At 40.7% G+C, this 19,803-nt stretch overlaps 1 protein-coding gene across 3 annotated transcripts in view; it reads right to left on the bottom strand.

The window, feature by feature from the left end:
* Positions 1-19,803, bottom strand: part of jmjd1cb (jumonji domain containing 1Cb) — a 180,889-nt gene that overhangs the window by 67,573 nt on the left and 93,513 nt on the right. Inside the window, exon 1 of one of the 3 annotated variants that reach the window (XM_050059864.1) lies at positions 6,377-6,528. The exons of the other annotated variants lie outside the window; for them this stretch is intronic. The gene's annotated coding sequence lies outside the window, so the exon portion shown is untranslated. Of the gene's footprint in view, positions 1-6,376; positions 6,529-19,803 lie in introns of those variants that run through there. 3 annotated transcript variants of the gene reach the window in all.

A 19,803-nucleotide genomic window follows, 5' to 3' on the forward strand; every position in this document is an offset into this window, starting at 1 on the left:
CACACACACACACACACACACACACACACACACACACACACACACACACACACACAGCTTCGTCATCCAGAGCCAGAGAGTTATATGCGTAAATCAGCCTGGATGTACATAAACATAGCACAGGAAGGTTTATTTTTTTAATTAGAAGAGACATGGGAAGCTCTCTCTCTCTCCTGCTTGGTGTCATCTGACATGCAATCTACCATCAGGGTACACTGGGTGCTCACCAAGGATGTAACAAAGTTTTGAATTACATAATCAGATAAGACACAAGATTAGGTAGAGCACCCAGCAGGATATAGAGGAGTATTTTGAGAAGAATATAAGGTGGTGGTTTATTTATCACACAGAAAGCGTTTAGGCAGCTGGAGGCGGATTTTTATAAGAGTTTTCAATTAGAATGAAGCTCTTTGCTTGCTGTTTTTGCCTTGCAACGTACCTCACATTTCTGCGCTCTAAGAGCCTGGCGGTTTGGCTGGAGCGCTCTGAACTCCTCGAGTTGAAAAAACTTCAACTCAAAGCGGAAATACACGCCATTACAGCAGAAATAAACATGTTTACAGATTGGTGCAAAAAACAGTTTTGGTCTGTATAGCTCATTTCATCATTCATGACAGCTGTGCAGGGGCTACATTTTTACAAAACTCACTCCTTTACATTTTATTAAGGCTTACAGTTACGCATAATTAAGAGCGGAGCTGCCTGCTGATAGTGATCATGGACTCTCAGTTAGATCTACCCCTCGCTCCTCCACCAGCGACACCCTCTCAACAAAACATGGTCACTTCTGGCTACAAAAAAAAAACAATATGGCAATGGCCAAAATGCCAGACTCTAAGCTTCAAAACCAGTTGGTGATTTCACAGTGGCTGCAGTGTAATTATGGACCCACTGCATTTCTGGACAAGTCCTACCCCACTGTGCCGTGATTGGCTAGTACTCATCGAGTTGATGTGGGATCAAATCAACAGTTAGGTTTAGGGCAAAGAGGTCGTGGTTAGGGCTAGTACTAGCTTACTACAGCACGGTAGGGTGGGACTGCCGAGAAATAAAGTGGGATCCATAGTAACATGTGGCTATGTCCATTATTTGTTTACTGTCTATGGCTGCAAAAAATAATGATGATTTCCACTAAGGATTATTATGTCAATTTTTTCCCAATTAATCAATTTATTGTTTGGTCTAGCAAATGTCCAACAGTTCAAAACCTAAAGAGATTCAATTCAAACATGAGTAAAATGTTCAGGAAGCTGGAGCTAGAGAATGTTTGGCATTTCTGCACAATAAATGACTTAAAAGATTAATCATTTATCAAAATAGTGGTAAATAGATTTTACATTTGTCATCTCTCATATCTTTCATACAGGAAACATTTGTGTGTGTGTAGTTCACTGGTTAACTCCACGATTACGTTGAAGAATTAGGAAATAAAAGTTAAGTTTCACTTCCTCTGATATATGTTCAATCCAGGTCAGGGGCTGGGTCACATGGAAAGTCCGACAGGCAAGACCAGCTTTGCTACTCTGGTGTGACTGGGGTTTAGATGAGGGCTAAGATGTAAAAATTCTACTCCTAAACTAAAGTAAAAGGCTTCATTCTTTTCAAACAGATCAGCATTTGTATTTAATCGTCATATCAAGTGTCCTCTCATTGTCTGTATCTGAGTGATCCAGTCTTTGGATTCATGTTTATGATGCTACAAAACATACTGTTCAGACCTAATGTTGTTTCCTGATTACAGCTGCCAGATGTTACAGAGAACGACTCAGAATGATTTTATACAGGAGCATTTCCTTTGACGTTTAATCATTTATGTCGTTGTACATATTTTTTTCATTACCAACAAAAAGTGTAAAAAATGGTGGAGGATTTGTCGGATGTGTCGTGCTGCACTGAGAGTACTGTTCTCTAAGTGGGTCATAGTACAACAGCTTCTTTTCAAGGCGCTCGCACGCGCACACACACAGACACACAGACACACAGACACACACACAAACACACACACACACACACGTTTAAGGCAAACAAAATCAGTTCATTCAACCACAATTAACAAATTATTATCAATTATTAATCAATTAAACACGACAAACCACAACAAAGGCACTGTTTCAAAGAATGGCATTTTATTTCCTGCCCGGTCTTAAGTGTCTGACAACAGTGGCTCAGTATGTGCTGCAGGGGGTGTGGGATAAATGGCACATAACAGCAGGATGAATAGAAATAATGTTCCTGCCTCTGCTAGGCCCTCCATCAAACAGGTGGCTGAGTGTTTTTCCTCTGTGCCACTCCACCACCCTTAAGTTAGTCTAGTCTACAGGGAACCAACAGGCATCTGGAGTTCTACTCCAATCAACTACTGCCGCTGGCAGCACGCAGGAACAGCACTGGGTAAAAACCTCTATAACCGAGTCTTACAGACTGAACATTAGAAAAGGCTTTCAGTTTGAACTTTATCCCAATGAAAAGTTACTAAAAAGCTAAGTCTTGTTATGTTCAATACCAAATAGCAGAATGAGTCAGCTGCTAATAAGGCAACAAACAGAGCTGCAAACAAGATGGCCCATCTGTGCCAAAATGACAAGTGTATTAATCATAAAGACATTAAATAATGTGTGATGGGAACATTCCAAAAAGTCATGACATCTGTCAAACAATATCAACATAGAGGATCTGAGATTACAACCTGAAAGTAAATCAGAAGAATCTAACTGACAGATGGAGTAAGTCAACTAACACATATTACAACCCACAGCTGTAGAAATGTATGCAAAGGTGCCTTAGCCCATTTGTCTTTTTTCCTTTTGCTTGTGATTTTCTTTCATTTTTATTTGAATTAGTTTTTGCTGTCATTATCATCTTAAAATTTGACAGATTAAATTTGGAGTTTTAGACTCCAGGGGTGTGAAATGTTTTCTGAACACTCATAACAAAACTTGCTGAATAGGTGGAGCTTTCCCACTCAATGTGATAAAGAAGATATGTTTCTACCCAAGAGTTGCAAATTAAATCAAAATACAATACAATTCAGAGTGTCTACATTACCCACTGCTATGTGAATGTAACATTTGAATAACAAGATGATATTATTATCTAATCAGTTAATTATGTCATCTTGTGAGGGATATGGCTAGAGGTGCATTTTCAAAAGCTCATTAAAGCTGGTCCCAGACTACAGCAGTTTTAAAATCCTAACCGATTTTGAAATCAGGTTGCATCACGCGCATGAGGAGAAACTTCACAGATGTTCTTCTCTCTAATCTCAAACATGCACACACTACAAGATTTGAAAATAATGGCCCATCACACACTACATGATATTAATAAGACTATTGTGCCAGAGGGAACTTGAATGCTCCTGTCATGTGATCTCATGGGGAAGCGAATGTAAACAAAAGAAGACTGTTATGGTGCGACAACTTGCTGTAATGTTAATAAAGCTTTGCAGTGTGGAAAAAAACTAAAGCAGAAAGCTAAATGAGTATGGATGATAACATGGTTAGGGAGACACTGTCAATACAGGTTTTCTGTTCTTTAATCAGAACTGGAGGTGAGTCAGTTTTTAATGTCTGTCAACAGAAGCATGCTAGCTAATGTCAAGGGGTTTAAAAATGAAAAGTTACAGCCTCATATCACATTATAGCATTGGGGTAAAACACAAGTGCACTGAAATCTACTCTACTCACTGAGGTGTCCGCTATTGGCCTTGGGTTGAAATATTTTTGTACAAAACCTGAAAGGTATAGGTGAGAATTATAATTCTGTAATTACTGAAAAAGTCTGTAATAAAAGACCATAAACAAATATGCTCTCTATATGCAAACAATCTACTGTATATCAGCAGCCAGCCAACTGAGTGTTCCAAAGAAGTCCTTTCAGGCTGAGCGCATCCAAGGCAGCTAAAAAAAGGACACTCAAAGAGCAACCTGAGTGGACACCATCCCTTTATTTCTAGTCAGCTGTAACCTTCCAACATCGCAGCTCCAGTTATACTGCAAATGGGGTCAAAGAGCCTGCTTTGAATTGCCTTGGCTATCGTTAGCCTCATGGGCTAACATTTAACCGTTGCCTGGTAACACCATCAGCTGCTTCACACTGACGTTAGCTTGTGAAAATCCTCTCAGTTACTTCTGTCTCATTGTAGACTTGTCTCTCTCACTGGCTTTTGCGAAAATACTCGCATAATCATCCAGATTTTAAATCCTAAATATCGAGTACATTTGAAATTATCGGTGTGACCTTGATAAGCCTGCTAGCAGTTTGGGAGGGCTAAGACTGGACCTGTTACCCCTCACATTACCAGATAATCTGGGCCGAACATCAGTATCGACCAAGGTCTCAGACCAGATTCCTTCATAATCGTGGCTAAATCAGCCCACAACTCCTGTAGTCTGAGCACAGTTTAAAGGGCACTCCACTGATTCAGTATGGCACTTCAACAAAACTGTGGGACTTACAGGAGAAAGATTTTTAAAAAAAAAGAAAAAGGTCAAAAGTGAAGCAGTATAGGTCATGATATCCTGAACTTTGTCAGTTTGGCTCCAAAAACACTGGATCCTACACTTCCCATAATGCAACTAAACAGCATCTTTCACAGAGTGCTGCAGGGATGACATTTTATTGTGAGCAAACACTTAAGTTCACATCACCCTGGCTACCTCTTCAAAAAGCTGGTGAGATTTTTGCATTGTTCAGTAAGATAATCTTTACAAATGAACACCACTTTTATGATATTTGAAGCCTAAATGCAATCACCAGAAATAAAAAAGCTAACGGTAGGCATGACTTTGACGCCAGGACAACAAAGCTATAAAGCCGTGTTTGGCGTGATGTTCTGTACTCTCATTTAGCTACTTGTTGACAACCATTATTTTAAAGAGATGTAAAGACTCTTAAGCTTGTGTGAACCACAGACCTTTTTTCAGGCATCTAACCAAAACCCCATTCAAAAAACACGACTGCCTGGGGCGTTGGTGGCTTAGTGTATAGAGCAGGCGCCCCATGTACAAGGCTGTTGCCGCAGCGGCCCAGGTTCGACTCCAGCCTGTGGCCCTTTGCTGCATGTCACTCCCTCTCTCTCTCTCTCTCTCCCCCCTTCACACTTGACTGTCCTGTCAATTAAAGGCTAAAATGCCCTAAAAAATATCTTTAAAAAAAAAAAAAAAAAAAAAAACACAACTGACTTCAAGACGAGGGAAATGGGAGTGCAAAATGCTAACTCATTCCTGGAGCACAGTATTAGACTTTCTCTGCCCTCTCTATACACACAGACATCATTCAAACTCCACGCCCACAGTTGGCCAGACTTTCCGTTAAAAAATTGAAGTATCAAGTCTAATCCAGGACGGCCTTGATGACATTATCACGTTTGATTTTGCATTCTTGTTAAAGCTCATCCAGAGAAAAAGGAGACATTATACAACTGTTTTACAGGCTGAGTAGTACTACTTGTGACAAGTAAACCGACTTTCCCCAAGTCAAATCAGTGGAATGTCCCTTTAAAGTCTGTATTAAGCAGGACTAAGTTACGCAAATATATTAGCTATACAGGTCATGGATTGGTCTATGAATTCTCAAAGCTGATGACATCTTAATGAAAAATCAAATCGGTACTGTGGATCACAACTATTAGAAACCGTAAAATGTGAGCCATATTTGGGACTGAGCAATATAATGTATGATTATGAATCAGACATCTGCAAATACACCATGTACTAAGAGACATGAAATATTTTTCCACCATAGACAGAAAGATAAAAGTGTCTCCTACGCATCAAATCACACTTTGACTTGTGATTCCAGATCAGTTTGTGAAAGATTAGGTAGCACAGGGTAATGGAAAAGTTACATAAAAACACATCATCAACTAAATATAGCAAGAACTGAAGCGAAGTTTGGAAAAAAACAAATGGATTAACTAGAATCCTGGAGCATTATTATACTTGAGGTCTTGAATTTAGATTTTTGTGTTTGAGTATTACATTGCTTTTGGAAAAGCTCTGATGACGCCATCTGCTCTGTAACAAACATTGCAAAGTATTCCAAGCTAGATTTTGACAAACCTGTGGTAAAGATTAGTTGTAGTAGCTATGTGGTAAAGAGGTACGTTATTAGCAGCTAGATTATAATGCTAACAGCATCTTCAGAGACTGCTACAGGCTACACACTCCACTAACACACACAAAAGCACATACACACAGTAACACACACATACATGTCGACATCAAGAACCGATTAGAACGACCGTTCAGTCTATTCTGGGAAATGTGCATGGTTCCCAGGCAGTTTGTTACTTCAGCCTCGTGGATCAAACTCAAGTCGATGAAGAACAGCAGCGATTTGAGCAACAGCAGACGTTATAAAACTGTAACATTACCTCTTCCCTCCGTCTCCAAGCAACGTCAACGAGCAATGGCTCTGAAGAAAAACACTTGACAAAACTAGCTTTGATCCAGCGAGCAGGGGAGAGGCAGGAAGAAAGACAAGAAAGGATGACGAGGGTAAAAAAAGAAAAAAAAAGGCAGCAAGAGAGAGGGGGGGGGGGGGAGAGAGAGAGAGGGAGAGAGACAACAAGAGCGAGAGAGTGTGGTTTCTTCTTGTGGTAAGAAAAGACAGATGGCCAAGAGGGAGAGAAAGCGGAGCAGAGGACGAGCTACACAGCCGACATTTTAACTGCTGCTGACGCAAGGAGGGGGAGAAAGGAGAGAGGAGGGGACGGAGGCAGGGCCGGTCGACACACACTTCCTCCCTCCCTCTCTCTCTCTCTCCCTCTCTCTCTCTCTCTCTCTCTCTCTCTCTCTCTCTCTCTCTCTCTCTCTCTCTCTCTCTCTCTCTCTGTGACGCAGGCTCTCTCTCTTACTCACCACACTCTCTGACTTGCTCTCTTTCAATTTTTCTCCCTGCCTCTCACTCCCACTCCTCCCCCTCTACTCTCTTCAATTCAGCTTTATTGACAGTCATTTCCTTTAACACATATTCCTAAAACTTGTATTTAAGGGACAACATTTAAGCATCAAACTCTAAACTATTTAAACTTATTTTAACACAACTGGCCGGGCAAAAATGCTTAGAAAGAGCTGAATACAATAAAGTGTAGTTTCCACATGTAGACCTCATGGCCACCTGGTGTTCACAGGCATGATTCATATATTTATATACTATGCATACACTATTTTTGTCTATTATCTATGTAGGATGGTAGAGACCAGGGTAAATCATTATATTGATGTAGAAGATATATACAATTGTGTTGTTACAGTTTTTGAGACTAAGAGACAGTATATAAGGCTACATGAGTCAATACATATATATGAACACAGATGAATTGACTAGGTGTGGTGTAAAAGAGGTCACTCTCTGTGATGACCTTACAGAGAACCATCACCAAATGTGCCTTTTTGTTTAAAAAATATTTTCCCTCTTGACTTTCAATAAAATGGAGCCTCTGCTGTTCTTTTTTGTATTTGATTGTGCTGTAGCATCATGTCCACAATGCTGCTAAATTCTACCCTTTGTCTTTGTACATATATTCCCTGACTTATTCTGCATATTTTCCTTGTGTTAAATAAATAAGGAAAAAACAAAAAAAGGTCTTTTCAGACAGCAAGAACACTCCACCTCCATACCAGCTTGGATCCGCAGGGTCTCACTGCTCTCGTCATGTGAGTAGACCAAGCTGCAACCTGTGCAGCTGAAAAATAAAGCTGATGCCGAGTTCCAAACACTGCAGTTCATCAAAGGACCACTTGAGACTGGCTCTAAAAGCAAGTGAATGCCCATAGACCCCCATGTTAAAAAGGCCGACTTCACAGCAGCAATAAACATGTTTACAGCCTGGTTTTAAAACCTATATCTATATCTAATGCTACCTGATGCTGAAACAGATGCTCTGTTTATGCCCCCATAACTGTTGAGAATACAGTTATATATTTCCTAAACAGCAAGGATCAGTCTCTCATCCATTTGCAATGTGTGGCACATAGAAAAAAATGTTCAAAACAATTCAACTCTGGCAGCACGGGGGGACGTGTGTGCGAGAAATGCCTCTCAGGTTAGCCACGCCTCCCTATCTGCCTGCTCACCTCACATTGAAAATGAATAACTAGGTGTGTCAAACACAACAATTTTAAAAGTGAGACTTTCATAATAACAACTTAGTGAGCCTTTTTTTCCATGTCTAGCTGATACCATACCAGTTTTATAAGCTCAATATCAGTGAAGATGCACATCCAGTACACTGGATTAGCGGGTCACTTCATCTGGAAGAATAAAGTTGTGGTGATGAGTCTAGGCAATGTTTTTACCTGTGTCTGTAACCCTCTACAAACTAATTCTAGCACTCAAGGAGTCTTTGTGTTAGGGTCACTGCTGCTGATTTGGATGTACTGCCATACGACAGATCGCATCCTGTCCATTTGCAAAGAGGCAACTTATGTGTTTTTTTTGTTTGTTTGTTTGTTCATCTGTACATACGGGGACATAGTGTTGAAATGCTATTCGTTTTATCGGTCACATGAAATCATATCAGATACACTTCCAGTGAAATTACAGAATGTTAAAAGTGTCATAATAGTAATGTCACACTGGAGTGGAGTCATTTTGATCTCAGTCACACCTTCAGCACACTTCCTTTGAGCAATTCTAACAAACTTGATCAAAACTGACCTGCTACGCCTTATGAGTTATGAAAAGTTAGAGAAATGACTGTGCATATGCAAATTTAACTTCTAGTTTCCTATGTAGTCTTTACAGTGAGCTTTGATCAGACACAGATAACTGTGCTTTACCTTATGATGCATTACAGTAACATCCAGGAAGGTTGCAGCATTCATATGAGGACACAGGAGGACATCCATCCCCGTGAAATACATTTAAAGATAAGTGATGTCACTGGACCGTGCCATTGCTGGCTTATTACAGTGTTAGAGATAAATGTATGTCTCTGTAAGCTTTAAATTGTGGTAAAACATTGAAAGTGCAGTCCATCTTTGGTGTGAACTGCTGTCATTATGGTTGCTGTTGTTGTCTGTCACAAGATTATCTGAAGGGGGTATTATTTATTAATTCAGTTACAACCACCAGTGTAAAACTATAATCCAACATATGAGGCTAACTGGAGGGACATTGACTTTCCTTTAATTGACATACCAACAATCAGTGCTGGGCTGTCTGAACAAGGAAATGTGCCAAACAGAGTCCATGGGTTAGTTTCTCAAATGACAGATCCTAAGTCCCGCCCCCCTTAGTTACAGTTACCAAGACAGACAAGAGTGACAAAAAGAAACATGGCAATGCCAGTTTCGCTTAGCCAGGTGCCGCTGGGTTTTGGTTTTTTTTAGTTTCTGGGCCTCAGGCAGTAGGCCTGTTGCTTCAACAAGCAGACAGCAAGGACTACATTATGTGATGGAAGGATGAATTCACAATGTTAACTTTAATGAACAAGGCAAAAAAACACAAATTAAGGCTTTTGTCTCAACCAGAGAGGGAGAACTACAGACTGCACCCACTGCACTACTGGGTATGTGTCCCCTTTTCCCCTCCTGGGATCAGTAAAGTACTCTATATTTATAACTGAATACAGACCATGGTACTGACCTAAAATTACACTCTCTTTACTGGAGAAAGTTGCTTTAGTTAGTTCAGGTCAGCACGTAGCCGTACAGAGATAAATGGAACATTAGTCTTGATCATTTCTGGCTAACGATAATGTCATCTTAAAAATATATCACCAAACAACCAATATGTCCTTCAACAAACCTCTTTAACCACAGAAGAAAGGAGGAAGCAGACCTGGCTGATGGATAAAAACTGATATTAAACTAACTCCGTTTGTTGTAGCTATATGTTAGGTAGTTAGCTAGCATTTTACTAATATAAGCCAACTAAAAATGTGACGACAGTGAAGACTGTGACAGTCCTAGCCACATCTTTCAACCATCTATAAATTCTGTTTTTCTTTTAAACACAGACGAGCCTAGCAGATAGCATATCTAAAGCTGAAAACACACCGGCATTGCTGTGGCGCGTCATATGACATATGTCAAGTGCTGCCCCTAGCACCAAAAGGACGTGTCACAGAGTGATGCGTCAACGGAAGACCACACAGTCATATCTACTTTTACTAATAGATCTGGACTTCTTCTTCCTCTGTGTTAGCTTAAAATGATGTATGGACACCAGGTTATTAAACTGGATTTCTCACCCAAAGAGCCAATCTCCAGAGCTATGCCTCACCAGGAAATATCTTTTTGCCGTTGTCTTTATAATGACAGGATTGTGGGTCGTAGCTCAGGATATGTCTGAGCCTCAACAACTAGTTTTTCCTCATCCTTTCTTTGACACACACTAGAGACAGCAGCAGCAACAGCGTTCTGTTTATACATCCATGGTGAGGAGAGGAGTCAAAGCCCCAGGAGCAGAGAAGAAGAGCTGCTTCGAGTGCCATTATGTACTAGCATAGAGCAAGTGGGGAAGAAATGCGTTTAATTCAGGGGGAAGCAAGGCTGGAAACAGGACAGCGGCGTGAAGTGTCATGGGGCAGCGCATCCATGAGCCCTGGCATGTGGGACTGTGGATAGTAAATAATGGGGGTGGCTGTTTTGACACATGCCACTCTGCCCCAGTGTGTTTTGGCCTTTTTTACAAAAGGAAAGGGGAAAGTCGAGTGAGGCTCTGCTGTGTTTCAAGCTTGCTCAACTGTTGGAGCACAGAGCAAAAGACACTTTTTGACTACATATGGACAACAGTGAAAAACTACTATATGAGATGGGACCATTACTCTTAGGAAGCCCAGTGAAATAATAATTTTCCAGAACACACAGGATTGAATGCCAAATAATAATATACAAATAGTTTTCAGACAGAGCTGTCTGGCCCAAAACTGAACCCTCTTACACAGACAATCACCCTAAAACCATCACCTTTGAACTGCTCAGCTGACCACAAACGAGCTCTGAGTAATCTGTCCATCGCTTAGCAGATTTACACACTGCTACTGTAACAGCGCGCGCGCACACACACACACACACACACACACACACACACACACACACACACACACGTGCAGTAATATCCTGTGGTCCATCTGCTATACTGATGCAGCATTAAAGCAACAGTCATTCTCTCTCTCTCACACACACACACACACACACACACACACACACACACACACACACACACACACACACACACACACCTCTTATTAAATTCTGATTCACCCACAAACAATAATAAATACAACTAAATCACAAACATTTTGTGAATTTCAGCAGATGGAACACGTGTGCAGTGGTAGCTGTGGCTACGTTAGACACGCTCTCTATCTTAGTCTCCATCTCTTTAATCTTGTTTTCTACTCTAGCATCAAAAAATGGCAGCCTTTAAGGGTTCTACACTTAGATGACTCTAAAATGAGGACAGAAACACTGCCACTGCTGCCACTGTTTGTCAGAGTGAGAGGCCTGAACTGCTTCTGTGCAGGGAGACAAATGTTTTTTTCTGCAGCCCTCTCTGCCATAAAGGTAAGCTATAATTACACATGCACACACAGATCCACAGGAGGCAGGAGATTACACTAGACCAGCTCCATCTGCTCAGGGGGAGAGAAAGAGGGAGACGGGGAGAAAGGGGGGGCTGGAATTTTTATTGACCCAATTTCCACCAAAAGTACATCTCAAACACTTGACTGGTTTTCTCTCTGGCTGGCTAACAGGCCTGAGAGCAAGGCACGAGCCCCAGAATGTTCCAGCAGGTCTGCGGATGTAGATGTCCTCCACAGTGACACACACACACACACACACACACACACACACACACACACAGAGCAACAGAGTGCAAGGCAAGCTGTGTTATAGACACATTACAATGGTGAAGACAGTTTAGAGATTTCAAAAGGAGAGAGCTGCATGTGACACACACACACACACACACACACACACACACACACACACACACACACACTCCTTTGTTCTCCTGTCATCATAAACAGAGCCAGTACAGTGACCAGATAGCAAGATGCCTGCTGATATCTATTTGTGAGTGTGTGTGTGTGAGCTGTATTTCATTTTACAAAGTGGGCCATTGTTGCTAGGTAACGTAGCAGGACTTGAGCTGTCTGCAGCCAGGAAAGAGAAGTCAAACAAAGATATTACACTCACTTTTTTTCTCACTCTGTTGTCTTCTGTATCACTGCCTTTCCCTTCAGCTCCCCTCTATCAGCTGCAGCACTGACTCCTGCCTACCTGCTGTTTCGCCTGTAATCTGATCGGTGAACAGCACTACATCATCATCTATCAGAACTGAATAACAAGGTTGCTATTAGAAAGCCATCTGACTGACATGAATCACTTCACTTTATCTCAGCTGTAATTTTCCTGTGATTCTCTGTGGGAATATGAGTGGAAACTAATGAACAGAGACAAATGACACAAGCTTATGAATCAGAAACCATCAGGACCCGGAGGTTTGTTTTGGGAAGTTATTTATAGCATCTCTTCAGGGATACTTGCATCAAATCCTCCGTGCTGGCAGCAGCTACAGATAAAACCTCCTCAGGAATTCATTTCTAAAAAACATACAACACACACACACACACACACACACACAACTGAAGAACTGAAGATACAACCTTCAGTTCTCGACATAAATAAGATCTGTGAAATTACAGACTCTCTCTCTCCCTCTCTCTCTCTCTCTCTGTCGCTCCCTCTCTCTCTCCCTCTCTCCCTGTCTGTGTCTCTCGTGCTCTGAAATTAGGACAGAGGAGAGCTCTGCCAGATAATGTTGGTGTGTAGCAGCACACGGGCACTCAGCCAGATCGCAGCATGAAAGTGTAGATTATGTGTGTATGTGTGTGTGTCAGCTAAAAGAGTGTCCCATTAGTTTTAATGCTGGCTCTGCACCATTTGCCTTTGCTCCAGAGGTGGCAGACACACAATCATGTGGCCTGTCAGTTAGTTGAGCAGTCTGTCTCCATTTAAAGCAGGACTGACCTCCCAGATTCAAACTGCAGGATTTACAATGGCCAATACATGTATGTAGTGTTGGACTATATGGATTAAATATGCAATCATACGGTGTATTTTACATGGAAAATGACAAGATATGACTATAATCAATTAGTAAAGTAACCAGATGTCTGTTTTTATTAATCCTATCAAATAAGAACCCAACAAATCTCACTGATGTAAAAATACTGTAAAACTTCAATTAACAGCATAATTCATTCAGATTTACTGGTATTACGAAAAAACGAACTGTCATAAAGTCGGAATATGTGTCCATTCCTTGATTACCCGGCAAGTTATCTTTATTCCTTTAGTCTGTAAGGGTCCATTGATGAAAAAAAATGGAAAAAGGTTTTTCCTAAAAATTAATCAAAGTTGTGAATATTGTTTTAACAGGATTAAGTGATGTTGGGTTGGTATGTTGGGTGCTGAAATCTTTGAGTGCTGTAAAAGAGAGTCAAGAATGCTCTCTGTGTCTGATGCCTTGTCTGTCGGAGCTAGATTAAATTAATGATTTGTTGTTGATATGTTATTTGGAGCCTAATTCTTATACAAGTAATATTCATACTGGTTGAAATAAATAATTTGGTCGTGTTTCCCATCTTTGCTAAAAGGAATGGATCTTTTTCATAGCAGACATTTTGACTTGTCATAGCAGGAAAAGCACAGGTGAAACTGAGAACATTAACGATGGCTCAGTTCCATTAAATGTCCCCATAAATTATTCCAGTGAACCAGCATGGGCAATACCAAGGCCTACCTTTGCAGCCATCATCAATATTCTTGAATACATCTGTGCTTTTGGTACTATGACAAGTCAAAATGTCTGCTGGGAAAAAGATCTGTTGAAGGCCTCTCCCTTCTAGACGCCTGTCCCAAATATAAGCCTGCTGACATCAGTGATTTAAGCAAATAATAGCATGGGGTACTAATTGAAGTTTTAGAGTAACATCTCAGCAGTAAATCAAGACAACTTTTATTTTTATAGCTCAATACTGCAAATCACAGATTTGCCTTGAGGAGCTTTACAGTTCCTACAGCATAAGACACCCTCTGTCCTCAGACCCCCGATTCAGGTAAGGAAAAACTCAACACCTGAAAAAAAAAGGGAAAAAAACTTTAAGGCTGAAATGAACAGTTTCTTTCAGTAATCTATTAGCCTAATCTTTAAGTTATTTTCTTGACAATCAATTATTCATTTGGTCTATAAGATGTCAGAAAATTGTAATAAAAGTCCATTAAAATTTCCTTCAGCCCAGGGTGACATCTTCACATAGTTTGTTTTATCCAACAAACAAAGCCCAAAGAAACTCAATTTACAATCAAACAAGACAAAGTTATGAAACCACTGAATTCAGAGAGGGGACACAGACTTATACAAGGACAGACAGGCCAAGGAAAAAAACAAAGAAAAAAGTAAGCCACCCCCACCATGACTTTAACAATTGATCCATTATTCTATTATCAAAATATATTTTCTGTTGATAGACAACTCCATTAATTGACAATGTGTCTCAGCTCTTGATTGACAGGTTCATCACTCAGCTGTGATTGTTACCATAATACACTCTGGTAGTTTCCAACTGGCATATGCAATAAGTCTGGAAAGTATGTCTTTTCACACAGAGGCATATTAATGCAAAAGTACCTCTCTGAGCATGTGAACCTGCCAAGATGTGTTTCCTCACAGTTCCCCTCCAAGACCCTCACAGTTTGGCCGAGTCAGTTCCAATGATGCTGGAGACAAACCACTTCTTGCAAACTGTGGAGCATTTGCAGCAACTGATGGCAAAATGTCATATAAAGGAAAAGCTGGTAAACATTTGCATTAGGTGACGGAATATGTTTTATTGTATCCTACATCCTTTCCTTCATTTCCGACAATGGTTTGATGCCGCGTGGCACTACCCACTCTCATTCCCTTTGTTCACTTTCACACACTCTCCCCCTCTGCCCTTGGGTGTCGTCTGGTCATTGGAATTCACTTTGTGTCTTTGATGGGAGTCTGCAGTGAATGCCTTTAATGAGTTCACACAGTGCTCAACACTCCCTGGGAGAGAGAGAGATGATGTAATATCTGGATCAGAGATGCAACCGCACGCACGCACGCACGCACGCACGCACGCACGTACGCACACACACAGAGCAAAGAGGGACTGAGGTAACAACAGACAGGTGTAAAGATCAGGAGGGCTTAGACTCTTAAAACCTTCTCTCTTTTTCTCTCTCTCTATCCAACTTAACTATCTGCCTTCTCTCTAGCATTCTGTCAGTCTTCCTCTCTGCTGATAGTTGTCTGTGATGTTAGAGAGATCTGATCCCGTGTCAGAGTTGGAGAAGGCCAGAGCAGAGCCATGCTGATGTCTCAAAACACCAACGCCAGGTACAGGCTGCCAATGACTGATGAAAGAACAGTGTTTTTTGCCCCACAGGAAGAAAGATGATAATTCTGCCATGGCACAAGAAGTTAAACTTTCTATAAAAGACCCTGAAACCGACCAGAACATATCCTTTAACTGAAAGCTTTTATCAGAATCAATGTCCAAATGAGAACAGTTCTGATATACTGTGTGTTTTGATGTTACACACGCGTGCCAAGAAGTCATGTAACAGCATTGCTTCATTATTTCCTCTGCTGTTGTGTAATGCTGGCATTCTGCTTCAGTAATAAAGTCATGTCAGTGAGAGAAAAGAGAAACAGAGAGAGGTCCCTACTGATCAGTGTAACACAAAGCTGTTGTGTCAGTGTGGGGAAGCCTGAAGACGCCCTTCCTACGCACAATACAAACACTAACAGTCAGGGAAATAACTAGATAAACACACAGCCACTATCAGCTTTATTAGCTCCACTAATGGGACAGTTTATGCAGCCGGACGCTCACTGTCAGGTGTGACTAATGGGCCAAAATTCCAGCAGCATGTATGTGTGTGGGAAACAAGCTTCCGATGAGCTATATTAGCAAAGAGCTACTCACCAATGCCTACCAGACCACAACCTGCAAATGTACAGTAATAAATATGGGGGAAGTTAACTAAAATGTATTTAGTTGTAAGATAGATAATGACCAATAGAATCGATATGACTGTTGTTTACAACAAACTCTTCAAACTGTATACGTGAAACATCCCGTTTAACCCTCTTCGAGCATTTGTACACATAAACAGAAAACAAACAGACATATGCCAAGCACCTGCCTAAAAGTGTTAAAACAGAAAGGTGTTTTTTCTAGATTTAACAGAAGAAGCAAAGCTCTGTATGACCACAACAGTGTGAAACCATTTATGGAAAGTCAGTACAAATACTGCAAATCAGTGACCAGGACTTCTCTACTGTCATATTACTATTGTACATGATTTTTGCATAAATGTGACGCAAATTGTCAGGTATTTGATTTGCCACAACATTCAACACTTTTATTAACCCATTAACAATTGTTGATGTTGTGCCCCTATGATTGTATATAAGAATCGCATTCATTTTTATCACAGTACAATTTGCAGGCAACTAGATGTCTGCATTCAACACTAAACCTAAAGCAGCCTGCTTCACATAATTATTAATATTACATTCTCAGAATTGGGATTATTTACTACTCTAGCACATACACTAAAGACCTATGTTACATCAGAGCGTTATATCACATCCTGTAGGTCGGCAGCTGTCCTCACATAAAAGGTGTAATGGTGCGTGTGAGTGTGTAGGAGGAAGATGTGTCATCACAGACCACATGTCACACACAGACTGAGGAGGAGAACAGAGTGGTGAGAAAGCAGACAGAGAGAGTGGCTGATAAACCAAATGAAGCTGAGTAAAGCTGTAGTCTTTGTTGTACTGGTGGAGTTTACAGCACTGTGGTAACCCCCTGTGCAGAATCCAGCCTTATTCAATCATTATTGGCAGAAGTCATTCTGTTACTTCAGCAGCACTGCCACAGCAGAGGAAGAGAAACACACACACTGCTACTACACTGTCTGTGAGCCACACCTACAGTGTGTGTGGTTATCCTGTCATGGTGAAAGCCACATTAACACTGAGTCAGACTGACCAAAGACCAGGCAACAGCAAACACATGTGGATCTTAACCACATACCGGAGCGATTTGTCTACCTGAAATTTGACATACTTGGAGGATTTTGTCTTTTGAAGAGATCAAGATCACAAAGATGATGATGCAACTTGCCCAACACTACCCTCCCATCATGTGTTTGAAGAGGTAGAAGCTGTCATAATAGTGCTGGTTAAAAACTAGAGGTTCCATTAGCCAAGGTTTAATTTCAGCATATCATTAGGTATCAAGAAACAATTCTGATCTGGAACCAGCTACAAATTTGCTTGAACCAATGATTTCTAATAGCGTCTACAACTGATAATTTTATCAAAACAATGTATCCAATGATTATGTGAAAACAGTGTCTCAATGAGAAAGGCATCTCTCATAGTGATGAACCTAGAGAGAATCAATAGCTGAATGTGCAGCTCCCCTCAGCTTTTCAGAGCTTTATGGTGTGTTTCATCTGTCTTGTCTGTAACTTTGTTGTTCTGGTACACTCTCACTGCTCTGTAAGTGTCCTTTTTCCAGCAGCAGCAGGCAGCTGTTTTCTGTGGAAAAGCTCTATAAAGCCACTGTACATTACCTGCTCAAACAGCAGACACTCACTGTTAGAGACTATCTATCAACTCAGTTAGCAGCTGCCCGCCATGATATCACGGTCGCCACCTAGTGATTTTCTATTTTTGGAGATGGACCATTCATAAGGAGCACTATTGGAATATATATACCGTTTGGTTATTCATTGCACCACACTCTCGCAGAGCAAAGTGTAGCGTACTCTGGGCTTAGTTGGAGCAGCAGAATGCCAGGCACAGTGAAAGTGAAAGTTTACTTTTACTTGTTTCTGCAGAAGCTGCTCCTCTCATCCATAGATCTGATCTGATCATGCTCCCCACGGAAACGCTAATGATGGAGCATTTAGCAGCTAAAGAAACAGATAATCCCCGTAGGAGCTGGTGGAGACCAAAAACAGAATTAAAAGTGGAGTAAATATTGGACTTATATTCATCATTTGGACACAAACACTGCTCCTAATAAATGAGAATGTTGCCCTGTCTCTACAACATGTACTTAAACAGTGTGCAAACAATTTACCATATCAAGTGAGTATTTTGTGATATTTTACTATGTGGGGATGTGGTTGGCAGATGTAGTTTGGTACAAAGAAAGTCTATCCGTCTATCTCTAACACTCAGCAACTCACACCAAAACAATCTAGACTGATAAAAAGCACTACGGGTAGGAGGAAAAATATGTATTTTGGGGTAAACTGTCCATTCAATGCTGTGTTCACAACTTGTGTCAGCTTGTTTAAGGAATAGAGCTTTTTGGGTACACATTCAGTACGATTACATGCACAGTTAAGCCAAGAATGAGGCCATTTATTTTGGACTACTGTCCTTGTCCCAGTACACAAGCACAGGAGGGGAATCGATTGATTGACTGAAGTATGTTCGGCTCCACTACAAAAGGTGGTGATATGTCCCCTTTCAGCTTGTTAGTATTGGACCTTTTTTCCAGTTGACCTATTACATCACAGTCCAAAAAATTGACAAACAAGTTAGCAATGGCTAATGGCAAACTGGTACCACAGTGGACAGCTTTACAGCACTTTACATTTTGTAGGTGCTGTACGCTCCACTTTTTCTTTTTTTTCTTTTCTTCTGTCACACATTTAATGCTATTCGACATCCGGGTCAAAGCCCAGGGTGGAAACTGTGGAGCATGCGCAGAGTGCCTAAGCCAGTTTGGGTCTGATTGACTGTATACATGCAGGAGTAATTCGACTCCCCATCACATTATCTGGGTGTGTTAGTCCGACTTTGAGAAATTCGATTCAGTACGATTTCAGTCCGACTAGCATGTTTACATGTGTTTTAAATGTCTGGCTTTAGTTGGACTCACACAATAAATCAATTTTCTTCAATGTCATGTAAACATACTGATTTTTGCTTGAAAGATAAGTTTGGATATATGAGGCTTCCCTCTATTAAACTTAGTGTGTTTCGATGCAAGTGTATAGTGTTCACTTTATCATGGACCACAGCTGGTGGTTAAAACCGCAGCTACATCCATAACACCATACAAGTAAATTGCAAGCGGTGTCTTTACAGCTCTTAAAGAAAATGCCAAAGAATGTTCATATCTGTATGCAGACTTTTATTTGTAATTACAGACATCAGCATCCACATGATGAGGAATCTCTCTGGTTTTGGCAACCGAAACACAGTATAAATAATGGTAGTTTTGCGTCCAACATCCTGTCTTGTTTAAATAATATTCCAAGAATCAGTAGATGATAAGAATACTCAACCTATAGTTAACAGATAATTCTACGTGCTATCCATCATTTTGAGGAAAAAAATAAATATTTGCTGATGATGCAGGTGTCCACCTGGTGTGAAGTCACAACTTCCAAACTTGAAATGTCAGAATGTCAGAACAGTCAAAATAACCCAAAACATCCGTAGTGCAGACAGAATAACCATGAATAACCATGTTTGATTAACCATAACCACTGTGGTTACTGTGGTAGACAGACTTGTGGTCATCATTTAAAAACATGCACATCAACAGCCCTGTCTGTCACAGGGACCAATATTGATTAACTATTATACAACCTATGCTACTAGTAAGCTGACAATCTGTGTTACACATATGAAATGGAGTACTTTGTCTCATTTCTTTGTTCTAAATACTGCATGTTACTGACTCAAAATGAAAGTACTGGGAAGACAATGTAGATG

This window comes from Epinephelus moara, chromosome 13 (genome assembly GCF_006386435.1).
Source record: "Epinephelus moara isolate mb chromosome 13, YSFRI_EMoa_1.0, whole genome shotgun sequence".
Classification (NCBI taxonomy): domain Eukaryota; kingdom Metazoa; phylum Chordata; class Actinopteri; order Perciformes; family Serranidae; genus Epinephelus; species Epinephelus moara.